The sequence below is a fragment of the Pelophylax lessonae genome (assembly GCF_965119305.1).
Source record: "Pelophylax lessonae genome assembly, chromosome: 4".
NCBI classification, from domain to species: Eukaryota; Metazoa; Chordata; class Amphibia; order Anura; family Ranidae; genus Pelophylax; species Pelophylax lessonae.
In genome coordinates, this window is record NC_138771.1 from 94060530 (window position 1) to 94078705 (window position 18176).

Consider the following 18176-nt stretch of genomic DNA (forward strand, 5'->3'; position numbering starts at 1 on the left):
GTGATTGAACAGAACAGTAATCCTGCCAGCCAGGGGACTATTTACTAATTTTCCGAATCAGACAGAATAATCCTACATGCTGCAGCTCCTGACAATTGAATAAAAGTATGGGCCTGCCCCAGCCAACTGATATTGAAGAAGAACCTAAACCTTAAATGCATTGTCAGGAGTCACAGCTTGAAGGATTATTCCACCTGCTTAAAAAAAAATGAGTAAATAGTCCCCTTTCTGATAGGGTACAGGGAACTTTTATTTGAAAGAGAAATATGGGAATTATCTTTTTTAGAATCATACTCAACTAGGTTGGTATCAGTTAAATGCTGCATCTGTCCCCCCCTGGCACTAAGGCTGAGAACTGAGTGACTGCCAAACACTTGGTCACTGGATCGCTAGGCTATGGAGGAGCAGCCGATTTAGGCTTTTAGCACTTTACTGAGAGGCTGAGCCGGGTGCCGGTCCAGGCATGTGGGCAGATCCTGACTATATGGTCATGATCTTTCCTAAGGCTGGACCTGTTCTATGACATCAGCCAACATTGGGCTTCAGCTGGTGAAAGCAGGTAACAGGAGTGCAGAAGTACAGACACCACCTATTAGCGACCCTGTCTCCATGAAACCTTAAATATTAAAGCGGAGTTCCACCTAAAAAAAAAGAAAAATACATAAAAATACCCCTGGGACAGTCAGGGCTAGGGCATTCCACAATGGACGGTAAGTATATTATCTTCTAAAACAATGTAATTGAAAAAAAAAAAGAATTGCGATTATCCATTTGTTTTTCAGGTGACCCGGAGCAAGAAGATGGACCGAAGTTACATTTTAGGGTGGAACTCCACTTTAACCACTTTGCCGCTGCTCACTAGAGCTCTACTGCAGCAAAGTGTCTCTTGTAGGTCTAACGACGTAAACCTACGTCGGCAGACACTCCCCCTTCTCGGCGGCGTGCCGCCGGAGGCTCGCTCCCGCTGTATTCAGTCACAGCGGGAGCCGGGCCAGGGGAGGAGCAACGGCGATCGCCGCTGCTCTTCCCCGATCGTCGGGGAATCGAGTCTGGAGATCCGCCCGCTTGTGTAAACAAAGCAGGCGGATCTCCTATGTGACAGACAGTGACAGATTGCAGGGTTCAGCATAGCTGAACCTGCGATCTGTCCCTGTTTCACTCAGTCACCTCCCCCCACACATGTCAGTAAGCACCAGGCATACATTAACCCCTCCCTCTCCAATAAAATTAACCCCTTCGCTGCCAGTGTTATTTTTACAGTAACAGTGCATATTTATAGCACTGATTACTGTAGTAATGTCACTGATACCCCCAAAAGTGTCAAAAATGTCAGTCAAGGGTCCGATCTGTCCACCGCAATGTCGCAGTCCCGCAAAAAAAAATCGCAGATCGCCGCCATACCAAAAATGACAGAAATCTTTCCCTTAGTTAGTAAACGCAATAACTTTTGCGCAAACCAATCAAAATACGCTTATTGCGATTTTTTTTTTTTTTACCAAAAATATGTAGCAGAAAACAAATTGGCCTAAAATGATAAAAAATCTTGATTTTTTAATTTTTTGGGGGGAATTTCATATAAAAAAATGTGAAAAATATTGTTATTTTTTCAAAATTGTCGCATTTTTTTGTTTATAGCGCAAAAAGTAATAATTGCACAGGTGATCAAATACCACCAAAAGAAAGCTCTATTTGTGGGAAAAAAAGGACGTAAATTTCGTTTGGGCATGGTGTTGCATGACTGCGCAATTGTCAGTTAAAGTCGCACAGTGCCGAATCGCAAAAAGTGGCCCAGACGTAAGACAGCAAAATCCTCCGGTGGTAAAGTGGTTAACATTTGGTATAATGTTTAGGTTTGAAAAAAAAAACATTATTTGATGTCTTAAAATATTGCTTATCATTTATCAATCACAGAATGAGACTCTTACTCTTAATCCCAAATAATATACTCTCCCCAGGCACCTCTGTGCATCCATAAGACACAGAGTACAGCTTGGCCCCACCCCTGCTACCACCTCAAGGGTTGAAATTGACAGTAGCGTTAGCAAATGGCTCCCACTGCTGAGTCTGAGCAAATGAGGAGGGAAAGAGCTGAGAGAGCCACGTGGCTGGATAGAGATTGGGCTCAGGTAAGTATAAGGAAAGGCTAAGGGGGTGAGGGTGGATGGGGGGGGGGGGAGGGGGTTACATGCAGAAGGTTTTTTACCTTAATGCAGAGAATGCATTAAGGTACAAAAATCTCCTGCCTCTACAGCCACTTTACCTATCACAAGTGTTACACTACACAAATCCTTCATCCAATCTCTAAATAATTGCATTTGTTATTTTTAAAGCCAAGTAAAGGCAAAGTAGTGGTGGAGAAAAAAATCACTGGTGGGTTTAACCAATTATTGTTTAGAGATAATTTCTTTTTGGCTGATAAAACCATGGATATGTCCTTTACCTACATACATGTACCAAGGGTCAGTTTGCACCAGAATGTGGTACAGGAAAGGCGTGTTCCGTGAGTGTTTCCTGCACCGTGCTCAAAATCCACTGCCTTTGTGATCTGCTGCAGGTGCCAATACATAGTTAATGGCACCCCAAATGTAGATGGGCACCAAATCACATAGTAACGTAGTACCATGTACTACTTTTACTGCATTCTGGTGAGATTTGCAGCTGCAAAATCGCACCACATGGGAATGCACAGGATTCGCACAGGAACACAGAATACATTTCTGTGTGATTTAGGTATAAACTGGCCCTAAAAAGATGTAGGTCTTCTTCATGTCAGAAATACCAATAGGTACAAATAAGTAGCTTTGACCTCATGCATTTGGCTGGTGCCTCTGAAAAACTGAAAAAGCCTGTGTTATTCTACATGGACATCCACAGATGGAATTCCTATAAAGAATTTCTTTTGAAAAGAGAAATTCTTCCAATATCCAACTCCTCCAAATTCTGTTGAGTGGTGAATCACCCTTTCAGTGTCTATAGTACTTACTCTATGTGTATGTTCTTTCTTTAAGCCCATTTGAGACAGTGGAAAGTAAATTGTATTCAACTCATAATCATGACATTACAAGAGTTTAAAGAAAAGTACAATGATCTGAAATGATAAATGCAAGACAACCAATTTCATGTTTTATAAAAACAACTGTCTTGTAGCCCTTGGCTTTGTGTTTCTAGAAGGAATGACACAAGAAACATTTATTTCATTCCGCACAATAATTCACCACAATCAAAGAGAGCACGGCAAGGGCAATACCATCTCCCAGCTGCTGATTACATCAAAGCTTTGCAGCACAAATTCAATTTTATGATGTTAATCTTAGCCTGCCACTCAGAAATTTTCTCTCAGGGATATGATTTTTCTCAGGATTTCATTTTAAGAATGATTTTCTTCTTCTGCAATCAATAAAGATATGTTTTCATCAAAAGACTCTATCTTGGCACAATTCAATTGGCTATTTCGATCTCTTTTGGTGACATAGTATTAATTAAAATGGTTTATGTAGCATCTAAAAGGGAAAATTGGCCAGTGGAGCACACAATCACTTCATACAAGAGCAAACTCTACAAGACTTACTTTGTAGTGTAGTGTGGATGAATAGATTATTTTCTGCTCTAACAACCTATACACGGCTTGCCTTACTGTACACTACACATCCATTCTACCTCTCTAGAGCAAAAGCATTTGAAGTAAGAGTGTAGGATGCCAGTATGTCCAGAATATAAAAAAAAAAATAAAAATTATATATATATATATATATATGTGGAAAAAAAAAAAAAAAAAAAAAAAAAATATATATATATATATATATATATATATATATATATATATATATATATAAATAAATGTATTTATTTAGCACCAGTTAAGCATGATGTTTTTATAATTTATGTTAACTGGGATTGCAGTCAATCTTCATACAAAGGTCTAACTTTAATTACACTTTTATTTTTATTATTAGTTAATGTTTCAGTTTTGGTTAAAGCGCAGCACAATTGTACTTTAAGTGCCGGTTCACACTATATCGTGTGCGGCGATCGCATGTAATATCGGAGCGCACTGCTCCTTCATTACATGCGATCGGATGTGCAGTGCGAATTCAGCCATACACTTTGTATGGCTAAATTCGCACTGCACCCGCACAAAAGTCGCACATGAGGCATTTTTTCAGCCGCATCAGGATCGGATCGCACAGTGGTTCACACTAGTGCGATCCGATCCTGTGCGAACTGTCAGATCGCACTGCGGTATGCGATCAAACTGGGGGTGTCGTTAACATTTAATTGACACCCCCTGCGTATCGCATATGGCAGTGTGAACTGCCAGATGTGCGTTTGCGATGCGGGAACAGGCTGCAAATTCACAGCCTTCCGGCATCGCACAAGTGTGACCCGGCACTGAAATGTGACAGTTACATTCCAGGTATGCCAAGAATGTAACTGTTTTTTTTAAACTGGTAAATTGATAGGTTTTGTTCAGTTTTAATCAATTTTTTTAAAAGCTTTTAAAATTTACACATTTTGTTGATCCCATCATTTGTAATCAGCCCCCATCATTAGCTTGAACCCAGAAAGCACTGCTCCAAGGTTATCTCTGTACTCTGTAGGTCAAATAACAGGAAAAAAAAAAAAAAAAGAAAAGAAAAATCCACCACAGATAGGGACATTGTCATCTGCCTTTAGTGTTTTTTAGGCAGCTGGGTCCCACATACATACTTTAGTTGTCATTTAAACCTTTCAAGTGGCTTGATGCACAAAAGGGACAGAGACTGTTCACTTTGTAAGGTGTAAAAAAGATGAAGTTGTGTTAACTTCAGACAAAAAAACATTTTCCCACTTACATGTGATTGGGTTTTTGAACACATTGACGCCCTATTTTTTTATCATTTATGTTCTAAAGTTAACATACCCTTTTCAACATGGCTAAGTGGTTAACACTTCTGCCTGGCAGCAGTAATGTCATTGATTTGAATCCCAACCATGTCACCTACCTTGAGTTTGCAGGTTCTGCCTGTTCCTGCATGGGTTTCCTCCCACCCTCCAAAGACATGCTGGTAGGTCAACTGGCCTCTGTCTAAATTGCCCCTAGTATGTGTATGTATGAATGTGAGTAAGTGACCTTAGATTGTAAGCTCCTTGAGGGCAGGGACTGATGTCAATGTACAATAGACAGTTATGTAAATACCTTTAATAAATAAATAGTGAAGGCCCCTTGAACCTCCTTTAGAGAAGGGGAGCCTTGGCTCCTGGAAGCATGGCATCACTGTGGGCATGAACCTAAAAGATAAGTTAAGTAGCTCCCTTAGGATTGTCTACAAAGACCTGCGATGAATGTGTGGAGCCTGAACTCTAGGAAAAGGCTACGCTGGGGCACGTCCAACTGCTCTGAGGAGATTCAGTTGTCACAAGAGTTGCCCTCCCTCCCGCTCGTTGTTATATTTTGTCACAGCTTTATTGGCGGTTTTGACCTTGCCAGCAACTGATGTTGCTTTTTGGGTTATGCCCCCAAGTTAAATTCTGGGGTCAGTCTAATGTCTGTCTGGCACTGATGGTAAGGACAGGTCTTAGACCAGGGATCTCCAAACTACGGCCCTCCAGTTGTTGCGGGACTACACATCTCATGAGGCATTATAAAACTCTGACATTCACAGACATGACTAGGCATGATGGGAATTGTAGTTCCCAAACAACTGGAGGGTCATAATTTGGAGACCATCTTAGAATTAGTGAGTTTATGTTTTATGGGTGCTCACAGGATAGCTGTGACTGGCATTGTTGTTTGGTACATTTGGAAAGTTGTTACTTTAGCAAAGTTCAATAAAGTTGTGGCCTTGCCCTATTTCCAACTTAATCAGGTTCCGTGTATTTTTTGGGGGCAAGGTATTGGTTTATTAGTTGGTCATAAATGAGCCTATGCTTCTCAGCAGTCAAGCAAACTGCCTCTTCTTTAGTAAATTAACCCCATTATCTCTAGAATCAGTTAATTAGACAAAAATGTTAATATTTTAAAGTAGAATAAAGGTTCTTATTTAAAAAATTGCAAGAAGGCAAATAGGTGTGCGCCCCCAGGATCGCTCCTGGGCATCGCTATACAGGTGCGGCGATTCGCTGGAACCTGCTGACCTGCCGCCAAATATATTCATTTCAATGGCCAGAATAAATTATTATTTTAGCCAATGAAATGAAAGAACGCCCAAACATTTAATACACCTAAATGCATCTTTGAAAAACATATCTTTAGGGGAATTTTGATTACTGATTTTCTTCTGCCAGGAGGAGAACAGCGTTCAGAAGAGCTGGGTAAATGCTCAGTGTGCCTGCCGCCTTAAGTCGTAAATCCTGACTTCCATATTTGTAAAATCCGATAGTCTACCAAGGAACCAGAATTTCTAAAGTCTAGATTGGCAGCACAGACGCTCCTCTCATGACAGGTCCCTTTTAAAGTAAAACTAAAGGCAAAGCTATTTTTTTTTTTTTTTTTAATTTTGAGTTAAAGAGGGTAATAACCCTTGTCTTTTTTTTTTTTTTTTTTTGCCATCTGTGTCCCATTTGGGGAGATTTACCTTCACTTCCTTTCCCATAGCCAAAACAGGAAGTGAGTGGAAATCCCTTGTTGTGATCAGAACTAGTGTCCCATTTTGAGGATTTCCCTCCATTCATGTTCTGTTTTGTTTTTTTCACTTTTACTCTGATTAGGGTCCTTTCACATGGGCTTTCCGCCCGACGTTTTGCTAAGCGGGGATCAATCCGATGATCCCCGCTGAGCAGGCAGATGACAGGTTCATCTCTGCTTACTTTGCAGAGACGGACCTGTCAGATCCCCACTCTCCTCTATGTGAGATCCTGTCCGAGCCGATCTCCCAGATGGATGGAAAATAGGCTTTCCCTCCGTCCAGATTTCGCGGACAGGATCGGATCGGATAGCAACGGGTGTCAGCGGAGATGTCACCACTGACATCCGCTGCTCCATAGGGTGCATGGAGCATCCGATAAGGACAGCCTGAAAAACAGACAGGCAGACACGATTGGAAAGCCCGTGTGAAAGGGGCCTAACAGTTTTTAGAACAAATAGAGGGTGGGTCTCAATAAAAACCTGGCAGGGGTTCTGAACCCTTTCCACTCTTTCCAAAACTGTATAAAAAAAGTTTTGCTTTTAGTTATACTTTAACTTCCCTGGCGGTATTCCCGAGTGTGGCTCGGGGTGGAATTTCAGTGCCATTAGCGGTAACCCCGAGCCACACTCGGGGTACCGCCAGGGAGCATTGCTGGATCCTGAAAGAGAGGGTACTCACCTTGTCCCGGGATCCCACGATGTGTCCCTGCAGCATACGGCGGCCGGATCTTCCACCTGATGCTGTGAGCCCCGGCTTTTGGCTCCTGCAAGCGTCACGTCGCAGGGGGGTAGAACCGGCGGCAAATTCAAAAAGTTAAAAACACAAACACACTGATATATTGTAATCTTAATGGATTACATTACTAAAATTAAATACATTGACCTTAGATTGCCCCCCAGTGCTTTACCCAGTGCCCTTCCTGCATTTTCCTGTACTTTGTGTCTGGAAACTGCAGAGTGACCATGGCATCAAAAAAGCGCGCTGCCACCTCAAAAGCGGTATATGACCTGCTGGAAAACAGCGACAGCTGGATACAGTATACATAGCGTCAAAGAGAGCACGCTTTGGCATAAAATCATTCATACTATGTGAATCCAGCCCTGGTTACATATGGAATTCGGTCCTATACACCGGGAAAGGAACCAAATTCAATGAAAGGTTCAGCAGTTATGGAATGGCAACCGCTTTGGTTCTTACTTTGATTGAGCCATTAGTGAATCAGCAGTACTGTGTAACCACAGACAATTTTTATACGTCTCCAGAACTCTATGAGTTCCTTCTTCAAAACAAGGCGGATGCATATGGGACCGTTAGAGCTAACTGGCGAGACATGCAACCAACCTTTGCCAATAAAAAGCTCAAGGCAGGAGAAATAGTTGCCTGGCAGAAAGGCAAAATGATGGCGTGACAAAAAAGATGTGTGCCTTATGAGTACCATTCACAACACCTCTAATCTTCTTGAACAATGTTTGTGGAACGCATTCATTCTACTAAAAAAAAAAGAGTGACAGGCTTGTGGTTCATGCAGACTTTATTTGTAAAGTTGCCAAACTGATATTTCTCAGGCACCAAACACCAACGGCTGTAAATAGATCTGGACGTTGTGCTGCTGGTGTTGTGAACCCCCGAACGCCTGACTGGTCATCACTTTATGGACCACATTCCACCAACAGAAAATAAGTCTGTACCCACAAGGATGTGTGTGGTTTGCTCCTCTAAACGTGATGACACTGGAAGGAAAATCTGTAAAGAAACGCGGTACTATTGTCCTGATTGTGACGTTGGAGTTTGTGCTGTACCCTGTTTTAAAATTTTCTTCACCCGGGACGTTTACTGAAGCAATTTGACTACTAATATTGCATCCTTGTTTGGCCAAAAAAAATGTCAGTGTTTTTTATTATGTTATTTACTATAATTTATTGAATAAAAAGTATTATTATTATTATATTATTATTTGTTATTATTTATAGTTATTTATTATATTATAATTTATGGTTTTGTGTTTCATAACTTTATCATACCTGAGATGTTATAAAGAAGAACGTGCAGTAAAAATAAATCATATGTAAATAGTTGGTTTGGGCTGCTCATCCTTAAGAATTACATGCAAAATAATTGTAACGCTTTCAGCACCTAAATTCCGAAAGAATCATACCGCCAGGGAGGTTAAGTAAAACAATCAAAATGGTCGACATGAAAAAAAATGTAATCCAGATAACCCAAACGTATTTGAAGTCTCCTTGGCTTTACAAGTTCAGAAGTACAGGATGCCAAGATCTTTAGTAATCCTTTAATTCAGCCTTTCTGAAACTTTTAATGTCCCAGGAACCCCTAAAAAAATATTTTAGGTCTTGGGGAACCCTTGCTAAAAATGACTATAACTACAGTACATCAGTATGATCAAAGTACATCAGTGTGATCAATACGTAATCAATAAGTTGCATAAAGTTTTACATTAAAGAGAAAATTAGCATACCTAGAGTACTTTACACCCAGTGCAACTCATTTTTTTAACATCCTCCTCCTGCTTTATACAACTAAATTTATTTTATTTTTTGTAATAATCTTGAAATGCAATTTTATCAAATGAAATGAATGATAATAACAAAAAAGAAACACATACAATAAAATTGTGGTGTCAACATAGACATGACCCTTTACATAGTAGAGTCTTTTGATGGTAGTAAATGGAATATTGTCACCCATTTAATGGTGGTCACTCTAGGTGGGTTCAAGAAACCTGAGCATCCTCAAGAGAAACCCTGGAGTTCCCCAGCTGCTATATTTCAAGCCAAACTACTTACATATTTTTAGTAACAGCTCAAATATGACTATAAAATACATCTGTACACATTTCAACTGCAGTAATATTTAAAAACCAAATGATGATGTGATAAGGACAGAAGGATCTACAACTCCTCTCATGAGATACTTGCCCAGACCAAGCTAATGGTATAGATTTAGGAAGGAAAAGCTAAGCTATGTCAGCATACAATAGTCTAGATGGCTTACCTCATGAGATAAATCCCGGCTCTGCTCTCATATTGTCTGTGTCATTCTGACTTCCTAAAAGACAAAAACTCGCTGTTCAGGTTTGTATTGTTTTGGGTTGCACTAGAGGAGAGCACCATGTTGAAACACTAAACACTGTCACAGCAGACACACAACAGACAGAGAAACCTCAAATATAAACTTTTCCTCGCAGAACAGGAAGCTCTGATCTCTCTTCAGAAGTTATCATCCAAAAGAGTAAAAAAAATGGAAAACAAAAAGCGTTAGTGCAAAAAAAAAAAAAAAAAAAAACAGTTTTGTTTCTAATTATTCAGAAAGAAAAAACAAATATGGAGAGCCATACAGATCCACTACCTAATGGACATGTAATCTATTTTCCATGAAATTGCTTTTTACTGCTTTTCCTGCCTCCTTGTAATGTCTTCTGTGAGCTCCGAAAACTCTCCTTTTCCCCTCATTTCCTTTTGTTTGGAACAAACAGTGCATGTTAGTTGCGGTCATGTGCACTGCTCTATGCACACTACAAATCTCATCATCCAAAGTCCATCTCCAGAGTGAGTAAGAGAGGGAGGCTACATTTGTACATACATACATCGTCCACTGCCCTACTGACTGACACAGTCCTCTGCTCTACTGACTGACACCGTCCACTGCTCTACTGACTGACACCGTCCTCTGCTCTACTGACTAAAACTGTTCACTGCTCTACTGACTGACACCGTCCACTCCCCTACTGACTGACACCGTCCACTGCCCTACTGACTGACACAGTCCTCTGCTCTACTGACTGACACCGTCCTCTGCTCTACTGACTGACACCGTCCTCTGCTCTACTGACTGACACCGTCCACTGCCCTACTGACTGACACTGTCCTCTGATCTACTGACTGACACCATCTACTGCACTACTGACTGACACCGTCCACTGCCCTACCGACTGACACCGTACACTGCCCTACTGACTGACACAGTCCTCTGCTCTACTGACTGACACCGTCCTCTGCTCTACTGATTGACACTGTCCACTGCCCTACTGACTGACACCGTCCACTGCTCTGCTGACTAAAACTGTTCACTGCTCTACTGACTGACACCGTCCTCTGCTCTACTGACTGACACCGTCCACTCCCCTACTGAGTGACACCGTCCACTGCTCTGCTGACTGACACCGTCCTCTCCCCTACTGACTGACACCGTCCTCTGCTCTACTGACTGACACTGTCCACTCCCCTACTGACTGACACCATCCACTGCTCTGCTGACTAAAACTGTTCACTGCTCTACTGACTGACACCGTCCACTGCCCTACTGACTGACACTGTCCACTCCCCTACTGACTGACACCATCCTCTGCTCTACTGACTGACACAGTCCTCTGCTCTACTGACTGACACCGTCCACTGCTCTACTGACTGACACCGTCCTCTCCCCTACTGACTGACACCGTCCTCTGCCCTACTGACTGACACCGTCCTCTGCTCTACTGACTGACACCGTCCACTCCCCTACTGACTGACACCGTCCACTGCTCTGCTGACTAAAACTGTTCACTGCTCTACTGACTGACACCGTCCACTCCCCTATTGACTGACACCGTCCACTGCTCTACTGACTGACACCGTCCACTCCCCTACTGACTGACACCGTCCTCTGCTCTACTGACTGACACTGTCCACTCCCCTACTGACTGACACCATCCTCTGCTCTACTGACTGACACCTTCCTCTGCTCTACTGACTGACACCGTCCACTCCCCTACTGACTGACACCGTCCTCTGCTCTACTGACTGACACCATCTACTCCCCTACTGACTGACACCGTCCTCTGCTCTACTGACTGACACCGTCCACTCCCCTACTGACTGACACCGTCCTCTGCTCTACTGACTGACACCATCCACTCCCCTACTGACTGACACCGTCCTCTGCTCTACTGACTGACACCGTCCACTCCCCTACTGACTGACACCGTCCTCTGCCCTACTGACTGACACCGTCCACTGCCCTACTTACTGACACCGTCCACTGCCCTACTGACTGACACCGTCCACTGCCCTACTGACTGACACCGTCCTCTGCTCTACTGACTGACACTGTCCTCTGCTCTACTGACTGACACCGTCCTCTGCTCTACTGACTGACATCGTCCTCTGCTCTACTGACTGACACCATCCTCTGCTCTACTGACTGACACCGTCCACTGCTCTACTGACTGACACCATCCACTGCTCTACTGACTGACACCGTCCACTGCCCTACTGACTGACACCGTCCTCTGCTCTACTGACTGACACCGTCCACTGCCCTACTGACTGACACCGTCCTCTGCTCTACTGACTGGCACTGTCCACTGCTCTACTGACTGACACCGTCCTCTGCCCTACTTACTGACACCGTCCACTGCTCTACTGACTGACACCGTCCTCTGCTCTACTGACTGACACCGTCCACTGCTCTACTGACTGACACCATCCACTGCTCTACTGACTGACACCGTCCACTGCTCTACTGACTGACACCGTCCTCTTCTCTGCTGACTAACACCATCCACTGCTCTACTGACTGACATCGTCCACTGCCCTACTGTCTGACACCATCCACTGCTCTACTGACTGACACTGTCCACTGTCCTACTGACTGACACCGTCCACTGCTCTACTGACTGACACCGTCCACTGCTCTACTGACTGACACCGTCCACTGCTCTACTGACTGACACCGTCCTCTTCTCTGCTGACTAACACCATCCACTGCTCTACTGACTGACATCGTCCACAGCCCTACTGACTGACACCGTCCTCTGCTCTACTGACTGACACCATCCACTGCTCTACTGACTGACACCGTCCTCTGCTCTACTGACTGACACAGTCCTCTGCTCTGCTGACTAACACCGTCCACTGCTCTACTGACTGACACCGTCCACTGCCCTACTGACTGACACCATCCTCTGCTCTACTGACTGACACCGTGCACTGCTCTACTGACTGACACCGTCCACTGCCCTACTGACTGACACTGTCCTCTGCTCTACTGACTGAAACTGTCCACTGCTCTACTGACTGACACCGTCCACTGCCCTACTGACTGACACCGTCCTCTGCCCTACTGACTGACACTGTCCTCTGCTCTACTGACTTACACCGTCCACTGCTCTACTGACTGACACCGTCCTCTTCTCTGCTGACTAACACCGTCCACTGCTCTACTGACTGACGTCGTCCACTGCCCTAGTGACTGACACCGTCCACTGCTCTACTGACTGACACTGTCCACTGTCCTACTGACTGACACTGTCCTCTGCTCCACTGACTGACACCATCCACTGCTCTACTGACTGACACCGTCCTCTGCTCTACTGACTGACACAGTCCTCTGCTCTGCTGACTAACACCGTCCACTGCCCTACTGACTGACACCGTCCACTGCCCTACTGACTGACACCATCCTCTTCTCTACTGACTGACACCGTCCACTGCTCTACTGACTGACACCGTCCACTGCCCTACTGACTGACACCGTCCTCTGCTCTACTGACTGACACTGTCCTCTGCTCTACTGACAGACACCATCCACTGCCCTACTGACTGACACCGTCCTCTGCCCTACTGACTGACACCGTCCACTGCCCTACTGACTGACACTGTCCTCTGCCCTACTGACTGACACTGTCCTCTGCTCTACTGACTGACACCGTCCTCTGCTCCACTGACTGACACCGTCCTCTGCTCTACTGACTGACACCGTCCTCTGCTCTACTGACTGACACCGTCCACTGCTCTACTGACTGACACCATCCACTGCTCTACTGACTGACACCGTCCACTGCCCTACTGACTGACACCATCCTCTGCTCTACTGACTGACACCGTCCACTGCCCTACTGACTGACACCGTCCTCTGCTCTACTGACTGACACTGTCCACTGCTCTACTGACTGACACCATCCTCTGCCCTACTTACTGACACCGTCCACTGCTCTACTGACTGACACCGTCCTCTGCTCTACTGACTGACACCGTCCACTGCCCTACTGACTGACACCGTCCTCTGCTCTATTGACTGACACTGTCCTCTGCTCTACTGACTGACACCGTCCTCTGCTCCACTGACTGACACCGTCCTCTGCTCTACTGACTGACACCGTCCTCTGCTCTACTGACTGACACCGTCCACTGCTCTACTGACTGACACCATCCACTGCTCTACTGACTGACACCGTCCACTGCCCTACTGACTGACACCGTCCTCTGCTCTACTGACTGACACAGTCCTCTGCTCTGCTGACTAACACCGTCCACTGCCCTACTGACTGACACCGTCCACTGCCCTACTGACTGACACCGTCCACTGCCCTACTGACTGACACTGTCCTCTGCCCTACTGACTGACACTGTCCTCTGCTCTACTGACTGACACCGTCCACTGCTCTACTGAATGACACCGTCCTCTGCTCTACTGACTGACACTGTCCTCTGCTCTGCTGACTAACACCGTCCACTGCCCTACTGACTGACACCGTCCACTGCCCTACTGACTGACACCATCCTCTTCTCTACTGACTGACACCGTCCACTGCTCTACTGACTGACACCGTCCACTGCCCTACTGACTGACACCGTCCTCTGCTCTACTGACTGACACTGTCCTCTGCTCTACTGACAGACACCATCCACTGCCCTACTGACTGACACCGTCCTCTGCCCTACTGACTGACACCGTCCACTGCCCTACTGACTGACACTGTCCTCTGCCCTACTGACTGACACTGTCCACTGCCCTACTGACTGAGACCGTCCTCTGCTCTACTGACTGACACTGTCCTCTGCTCTACTGACTGACACCGTCCTCTGCTCCACTGACTGACACCGTCCTCTGCTCTACTGACTGACACCGTCCTCTGCTCTACTGACTGACACCGTCCACTGCTCTACTGACTGACACCATCCACTGCTCTACTGACTGACACCGTCCACTGCCCTACTGACTGACACCGTCCTCTGCTCTACTGACTGACACCGTCCACTGCCCTACTGACTGACACCGTCCTCTGCTCTACTGACTGACACTGTCCACTGCTCTACTGACTGACACCGTCCTCTGCCCTACTTACTGACACCGTCCACTGCTCTACTGACTGACACCGTCCTCTGCTCTACTGACTGACACCGTCCACTGCTCTACTGACTGACACCGTCCTCTGCTCTGCTGACTAACACCATCCACTGCTCTACTGACTGACATCGTCCACTGCCCTACTGTCTGACACCATCCACTGCTCTACTGACTGACACTGTCCACTGTCCTACTGACTGACACCGTCCACTGCTCTACTGACTGACACCGTCCACTGCTCTACTGACTGACACCGTCCACTGCTCTACTGACTGACACCGTCCTCTTCTCTGCTGACTAACACCATCCACTGCTCTACTGACTGACATCGTCCACTGCCCTACTGACTGACACCGTCCTCTGCTCTACTGACTGACACCATCCACTGCTCTACTGACTGACACCGTCCTCTGCTCTACTGACTGACACAGTCCTCTGCTCTGCTGACTAACACCGTCCACTGCCCTACTGACTGACACCGTCCACTGCCCTACTGACTGACACCGTCCACTGCCCTACTGACTGACACTGTCCTCTGCCCTACTGACTGACACTGTCCTCTGCTCTACTGACTGACACCGTCCACTGCTCTACTGAATGACACCGTCCTCTGCTCTACTGACTGACACTGTCCTCTGCTCTGCTGACTAACACCGTCCACTGCCCTACTGACTGACACCGTCCACTGCCCTACTGACTGACACCGTCCTCTGCCCTACTGACTGACACCGTCCACTGCCCTACTGACTGACACCGTCCACTGCCCTACTGACTGACACCGTCCACTGCCCTACTGACTGACACTGTCCTCTGCCCTACTGACTGACACCGTTCTCTGCTCTACTGACTGACACTGTCCACTGCCCTACTGACTGACACAGTCTACTGCCCTAATGATTGACACCGTCCACTGCCCTACTGACTGACACTGTCCACTGCCCTACTGACTGACACCGTCCACTGCCCTACTGACTGACACCATCCACTGCCCTACTGACTGACACTGTCCTCTGCTCTACTGACTGACACCGTCCACTGCCCTACTAACTGACACTGTCCACTGCCCTACTGACACCACCCACTGCCCTACTGACACCATCCACTGCCCTACTGACACCATACGTATGTCCGGTCTTCACAGCTAACGTACTACGTCACTTCTGGTGTGGTGGAACGCAAGTGGAAGTTGCGCTGGAACGCACGCCGCTATCTACAGCGAGGAGGACGGTAGGATTACTTTCCACTAGACGCCGGGGATATCTATTGATGTAATCATATACTAAGAAGAGCTTGTATTATTTCTTGATATTGTGAGTGTATTTGCTAGAGATACTTTGTTTGATTAAAGCAATTTTAATTTGAACGTACTGCACCATTGTTTTTTTGTGCTTGTTTGCATATCCATATGGGAAGGACATCCTGAAGGCACACAAGTTTATCCACTTGCCTAAAGCTTTGCAGACCCGGCTATAAGGTCTCAAGGGGTCCACATAATCTGGTAAGTGGACTCACGTGTGGGAAAGAGGGCAGGTGTGGACTTCACTTATCCGTTAATGTTCACTTGGGAGCACTTTTGGAATATCCAATATTTACATAAGAAATTTCACAGTGGACACTTGCCTTTTTGTATTTTTTTTTATTTGGACACTGATATTTATTTATTTTTTCATCTTTTTGGACATTCTATTCATTTATTTTAACCACTTTACCACCGGAGGATTTTGCTGTCTTACGTCCAGGCCACTTTTTGCGATTCGCCACTGTGCGAATTTAACTGACAATTGCGCGGTCGTGCGATGCCGTACCCAAACGAAATTTACGTCCTTTTTTTCCCCACAAACAGAGCTTTCTTTTGGTGATATTTGATCCCCTCTGCGCTTTTTACTTTTTGCGCTATAAACAAAAAAATAGCGTAAATTTTGAAAAAATAACAATATTTTTTATATGAAATTCCCCCCCAAAAAATGTAAAAATCAAAATTTTTTTAAATTTTTGGCCAATTTGTTTTCTGCTACCTATGTTTGGTAAAAAAAATCACAATAAGCGTATTTTGATTGGTTTGCGCAAAAGTTATTGCGTTTACTAACTAAGGGAAAGATTTTTGTAATTATTGGTGTTTTTTTTTTTAACGAGTAATGGCGGCGATCTGTGATTTTCTTTTGCGGCGGACAGATCGCACCCTTGACTGACATTTTTGACAGTTTTGGGGGTACCAGTGACATTACTACAGTAATCAGTGCTATACATATGCACCGTTACTGTAAAAATTACACAGGCAGGGAAGGGGTTAATTTTATTGGAGATGGAGGGGTTAATGTATGCCTGGTTCTTACTAACGTGTGTGGAGGGAGGTGACTGAGTGACACAGGGACAGATCGCAGGTTCAGCTATGCTGAACCCTGCAATCTGACCCTGTCTGTCACTTAGGAGGTCACTTTGTTTACACAAGCGGGCGGATCTCCAGACTCGATTCCCCGACGATCGGGGAAGAGCGGCGGTGATCACCGCCGCTCCTCCCCTGGCCCGACTCCCGCTGTGACTGAATACAGCGGGAGCGAGCCTCGGGAGGAGTCAAGCGACGTAGGTCTACGTCGCTGGATGGGAACGAGCCACTTTGCCGCAGTACAGTCAACGTGACTGGTCGGCAAGTGGTTAATCACTTATGTATTGATCACTGATTTGTTCATATCACTACAGATTTACACTGTATTCAGCGCTGTGTTTATTTATGTATTCAAAATCTGGTGCAGCTCTGCAAAGAAACCAATCAGCTTCCAGGTTTAATCATCAAAGCTGAAGTTAAAAACTGATTGGCTACTATACACAGCTGCACCAAATTTTGCACAATCCAGTATTAGTAAATCAACCCCATTGGAGATTTCATTTCCTTCTGCACGTCAAAAGGATATGAAACATTAGGCCTCATTCAGTTGCGGCCTGTAGAAAGCAATGACAGGCTGACAGCGACCACATCTGTCTGTCAGTGTTCTGATATAATCACACATGGAGCAATGACTTGTGGTTAGGAACAGACGATTGCCTCAGGACAAAACCTGTTTGCGTCCAGGGGCGATCTTTTGTCCCTAACCAATTGCTGTGGACAGTTGACGGCCTGTCATTGCAGTGTTTTCAAGTATTTAAACTATTTTTAATGTTATTTTTTGTAAACGGTGCATATAAAAACCATATAATGACTATGTACACTGTATATTTCTTACTATATAAAGATTTTGCCTGGAGTTACTATATAAAAATAGCAACAACAAAGAAAACAAAACTGACAATTTTTCTTTTTTTAATACAATCTACAGTAATCCCTAGTTATATAATTGTAATATAACATTACACATTGTAAACACTGATCACCTGCAGAGGATTGAGCTTAAAATTTGGCAATCCATTGAAGCATAGCTTTATTTTCCAGTAAATAACATTCTGCAACAA

General features: G+C 45.0%; 1 protein-coding gene across 1 annotated transcript in view; it reads right to left on the minus strand.

Moving 5' to 3' along the window:
• The window catches only part of WDR72 (WD repeat domain 72), a 456172-nt gene extending 446514 nt beyond the window's left edge, over positions 1 to 9658 (minus strand). Inside the window, exon 1 of the mRNA XM_082255122.1 lies at positions 9618 to 9658. The gene's annotated coding sequence lies outside the window, so the exon portion shown is untranslated. The remainder of the gene's footprint in view (positions 1 to 9617) is intronic.
• Positions 9659 to 18176: the final 8518 nt, after the last annotated feature.